This window comes from Leucopleurus acutus, assembly GCF_964270905.1.
Source record: "Leucopleurus acutus genome assembly, chromosome: 1".
Classification (NCBI taxonomy): domain Eukaryota; kingdom Metazoa; phylum Chordata; class Mammalia; order Artiodactyla; family Delphinidae; genus Leucopleurus; species Leucopleurus acutus.
Genome location: NC_139142.1, coordinates 132,241,894 through 132,247,594, shown reverse-complemented (window position 1 = coordinate 132,247,594; position 5,701 = coordinate 132,241,894).

Genomic DNA, 5,701 nt, shown 5'->3' with positions numbered 1-5,701 from the left:
GGCGACCGCAGAAGCCGGCACGGGGGCGTAGCGTGGACGCAGCGTGGACGCGGGGGCGTAGCGTGGACGCGGGGGCGCAGATCGACCACGGAGAAGAGCGCGCGTCGAGGGCGGGGCAGGCCGAGGGGCTGGAGGCGGGGCGCGGCGGAGGAGGCGGGGCGCGGCGGAGGAGGCGGGGGAAGGGCGCGGCGCGGCGCGGGGGAGGAGGCGGGGGCCGGAGGAGGCGGGGGCGGGGCTTACCTCCGGGCTTTCAGCCCGGGAGACTTAGCAGCTTCTGATGCAGAGGAGGCGGTAGCTGAAGACTTTAGGGTAGGAGCTTTGGCGCCGCCCCCCCGCCACCACCACTGGTACGCATCCATCAGGCCAAGACACCGCCCACGAGGTGGCTAAGAGAAGGGGAGGTCCCCAACCCGCTTTAGAGCCAGAACTGGGGAAAGAGTCGAGATCAGCTAACGAAAAACTCTGCGCAGGACATAGGCAGGATTCCATTTCTAAACAAAGGAGCCTTTTTTTGAAGCACATTATGCCATTTGTATAGTTGCGGAAACTTCGTGAAACTATGTACAAAACCCTAGCCGGGAGAGCAGTGACCCAGGCGATAACTCACAGTAGAAGCTGTCCACCTCGGGGTTGTTTTGGCGAGCTGGTTTTATTTGTACCCCACTCCCGCCAAGTCTTAAAAAAGTTGTTTTTGAAGGCATTCTTTGATCACCCTGTAATAACAGTCACATCTCCCTGCTCAGTTTTTACTTGCTCATTTGTCTCCCCCATTAAAATGTAAACTTCTGGAGGGCAGTGTCTTTGTTTTGTTCTTTGTTGTTTTTGCAGCAGCAAGAAGGTGCTGAACTAAATATCTGTTCAATGAATGAAATAATTTTAAAAGTGGAACTTACAAACACTTGCTATTTTACATTAATTAAACAATTTCTGAAAGGTTTACAAGTTAAAACCAGAAGGTTAATTTCCATAATCATTCACATCTAAGATTTATCTCCATGTCTAATGGGGATAATAATACGTCATGGGTTATTTTGAGGATTGTGCCTGCACAGTAAGTGCTATGTAAGTGTTAGCCATTCCTATTTATTCTTTAATGCCTGTCGTGAATAAAGCTCTTGGAAATCAACACTGAAAAGACAAAAGTTGGGACCTGACTGAAGATGTTTTTGCAGCTCACCTCTGAAAAATGGGCCTTCAAGTAATATAAGTATTTAATTTTTATGGTAGAATGTCACCTTTGTCCATTTAAAACAGACATATATATTTTCCTATTACTCCACAGAATTTTTCTTCATTTTGAGATGTCTTGTCCAGCACCTATTAAAACTCAGGTTGAGACAACAGCTGAAATTGATAGAGTGACTCACCATTAGACTCTTTTGGTTCTACCCTGAACCAAATTTGTCAAATACAATTACATTACTTCAGCTCCATGCAGAAATGCCATCACAGAGGCATAGCCTACTCACATCCTTGGTGTAAATTAAGCTTTTTTAATACAAGAAATTGTAAGCAGATAGGATAGGGGGTCTCCAGAGAAAGAGAACCAGGCATGGCTTCATTGACATAAGAAAATCTGTTTTTGGCCTAAGCTATTTTGTCATCTAAGCCTAGACACAATGCTTATCTTATCCTTGAACAGGCCTTAGTAATTAATAGTCTTAAGGGAACAAAAGAATGTAGGACTGTTATTGGGCAAGAGAAATAACAATAGCAAAGATAATATATCAGTAGTAAAGACTCCCAGCTCTGTTTCAGTGGTAAAGATTAACCTGAAGCCTCAACCACCAGATCAACTGGAACCTAAGGGGTGATGATGTTGACCTTTTCTGACCCTTGTGACTTCAATCAACTAAAGCTTGGACTCTGTCGACCTTTGCCTCAATTCTATGCTGAATTCTCCTCTGCTCAAGCGCCTACATAAATATGCATGTACCCTTAGCTTAAAACATCCCCAGTTTTGCTGTTTGGGGAGACACTGCTTTGGGAAAGATCCCCAGTGTGCTCCTTACTTGCTGCAAGCAATAAATCCTTCCTTCTCCTGATCTTTGGCTTGGTTATGTCTTTTGGCTCGACACCCACCAAGAGGCGAACCCCATTTTTTGGGTAGCAAAATGGCCATCTACATTTTTTCTTGCATATTTCATAAACCATTTCATTATCATTATTCAATATCTCTAATTTACTGTTTGAGTTCAGGGCTAGAAAAAAGTTTTGTTTCTCCTGACAAATGCATATGCTCAGCTTGAGAGCTAACTCATCATATTCAGGCTTTATCTTAATTCCCAGGAAGCTTGGAGCTAAATTTAATAGTCAATTGTAGCAACTATTCTTTTTTTAAATTACAATTACTGCCATGACTTCAGAATATGGCTTATTCTTTTATCCCTATTTTGATTTGACTATCCTGATTTTAACCAAGATCTGTGTCTCCATTAAAGGTGCCTCAAATACTTTGGAAGTAGGCAACTCAACATGCAGAGCTATAAATTGGGGGAATTTGCACTTAGGTTATCTTGACCATATCTCAGTTCAATTTTAGTCCCCAAGTCCAGTTAAAAAATGGGACGGCAATGCAAAATGTAATGACTCTGCCCCCCTATCTATGAAGACATCTTTAACTGATGTCTGTTGGAATAAAATAGAAAAGGAAATAACTAGACCAAACTGTCAAAATCACCAATAAGGTAGACTTCTTCAGCATTCATGGTTATTTACCAGAAACACTTATTTCAAGTTTTCTCTGAATTACATTTATATGATGTATGGCTGTTTAAAAAGCACTTTTACACTGATTTCAACAATTCTTTTACAAGTGAGGAATGTGAGGCTAAGAAGCAGTGCTGTGACTCCTTAAGTTTTTATGAACTTACCATGAGTTTTCTCCAAAGACTTGAAAACACACTAAGTGATGTTGGGAGTTAAATCTCTAAAAGGTGCCTGGGGGATAGAGCCTGACACACACTATGGATAAGGATATCTGCTGGGTATGCGCCTGGAGGAGTGGGAGGGTGCAAAAAGCAATACCACATTTTAGCAATTTATCCAATAAAGCTTGGACATACCTACCAGTAATTCACAATATACTAATGAATTCGCTTGAGCTTTATTTTCTGATAGTGCTGATAGATTTATACTCAACCATTTATTCATTCATTCAAAACGCATGCTGCGTGAGTATGAAGTGTCAGGCAAAATGCTAGGGATTGGGAGTACACCAATGAAACAGTTGTGCTCCTGTCTCCACTGAGCTTACAGTCTAGTGGAGAAGCCAGACAGGCAAGTAGAGGGGTTATGAGGATATGCAGGAAGGGGGAAGGACAGCCAATCCAAACTTGTGAGCTGTTGCTAAAGAAGATGACACCCAGTCATTCAGGTCTTAGCTTTGGAGTTAGCAAAGCTAGGAAGTAGGGGAGAAATGGAAGGACAAGTGGAAAGGCCTCAAAGTGAAAGAAAGCAGGGCATTTCTGAGGGACAGAAACTAGTTCAGGATGTCCTCTCAGTGTGAGGAGAGATAAGACAGAAAAGGCCAGCAGGTTAGAGTTTACCTCAAGTCCGGACTTTATCCAAGGGAGTGACAGGCTCAGATCTCCTTTGTAAAGATAATGGAAAATGGGATTTCAGATAAGAGGTCTTTGGCATCTGCAGATGAATCAGGGAAGCAGCAGGAGTCTGGAGAGAAGCAGAAAGACTGAAGAGATTTAGGAACTGTGCAAACAAAATTTAATGACCTGATGAGCTACATGGAGTGAGGGAGGGAAAAAATCAAGGGTGATGGCTTCTGGAAAGGTATATATATATTTTAATTAATTAATATTAATGAATTTTACTTGTACTGACTGCAAAAAAAATGCACAACCTAAAAGTTGATAATTATGTTTTATTCGGCCGACTCGCTGAGGGCTCGGGACTGCTCTAAAGGGCCAAAGGGAGGAGCCAGATATATAGGAGTTTTGAAAACAAAAACAAAACCTGGTGGTCGGAACAGCTGACGATTACTGTTAATTAAAGAAAAACCAGACATCTCAAGTGAATGAATTTAGCACTTTTCTATGTGTGGGAAGATGCAAGAGTCTTGGCTCATTGAAAACATTCCTTTGATATGCACCTTAGCTATCTAGGGTCAGTATCCTGCTCTTCTTCATCCTGAGTTCCCTCTGGGTGCAGTTTTAGGGGGCAGCTGTAGTGGCTGAGGGCTTGATGGTCGCAGCATCCTTTGTTTACTGATATGGCATGCGACATTTTTCATCCACACTTGCTATGGATATATGCTCATATATCCCTGGAACTATATTGAAAAACCTAAATTTTGAGAGTAGAAAACATGAAGAAAGGGGAAGAGAGGGTTTACTCAATTTATCAATACATAAAGAGCATTCTGGATGATTTATCTTATTAAAAGGAAATTCTTCTATATTTAATAAAGGATAAAAGAGTATAAGATATTTAACAAAGACTAAAATAGTGTAAGATGAGGGCCAGAATAAAAACCAGATAATGAAGCTTCTCTTTTTATTGCCAAACTTATTGAGGCACTGATGAATTTACTTCCATTCTTTCTTCAAATTACAAGTAAATGGAGAACCAAACAGCTCCTAAATTACACTTAGCTTTCTTCAGCAACGTGTTGATTGTGATGACTACTGAAGTTCACTGATTCTTTCAACATTTATTAAACACATACTATATGCCAGGCTCTTTGCCTGATACTGTGATTACAAAAACCAAAGACTCGGTCCCCACCTTACAAGAGCTGAGTCTAGTGGGGAAGGAAAGTAAACAGATGATTCAAATCCAGGATAGTGAGTGACACTTTGGGCAGACACAGGAGGGAGTTCCTAACCAGGGATGGGTTGTGGCTGAAGTCTTCCCAGAGAAACCCTTACTGAATGAAGATAAGTAAAAGTTACTGAAAGATAAGGAGAAGTTAGACGAGGGGCAGGGAGTCCATAGAAGGAGCAGCGTAAGGAAAGGAGTGACAAAGCATGTTATGTTCAGGGAAATGCAATTACTGGCGTGGTTCAAAAGGTACATATGAGGGCTTCCCTGGTGGCGCAGTGGTTGAGAGTCCACCTGCTGATGCAGGGGACACGGGTTCGTGCCCCGGTCCGGGAAGATCCCACATGCCGCGGAGCGGCTGGGCCCATGAGCCATGGCCACTGAGCCTGCGCGTCCAGAGCCTATGCTCCTCAACGGGAGAGGCCACAACAGTGAGAAGCCCGCGTACCGGAAAAAAAAAAAGGTACATATGAGTTAAAGAGTGACAAAATCTAAGGCGGGAAAGAAAGATGTGGGGATCTCAAAGGACTTTGTTTGCCAGGCTACAGAGTTTAGTTTTTTTTTTTTTTCTCAAGGTTATGAGGATTAAGTTTGGCAGGGGTGTAAGACTTCAGTTTTAAAAACCTGTCAGCACTGTGATAACTGGATTGGAGGAAAATAAGATTAGAGACTGGAAGACTGGTTAGGAGGGGTTGCAGAAATCTAGGCAAAACATAAGGAGATCTGAACAAAGAGGCAAAAATAATGGGCAAGGAGATAGATTAGAGAGTAAGGAGTTAGGAAATGTAAGACTCGGAGGTTGATTAACTGTTTGGGGATCTGGGTAGATGACAGGATGACGGTGCTATCAAGATGGAGAGAAGAGGAGAAAGAATAGGTTTCTCCTCTTGGGATTTAGAGTTGTTGGTGGGAATTGCTGGAG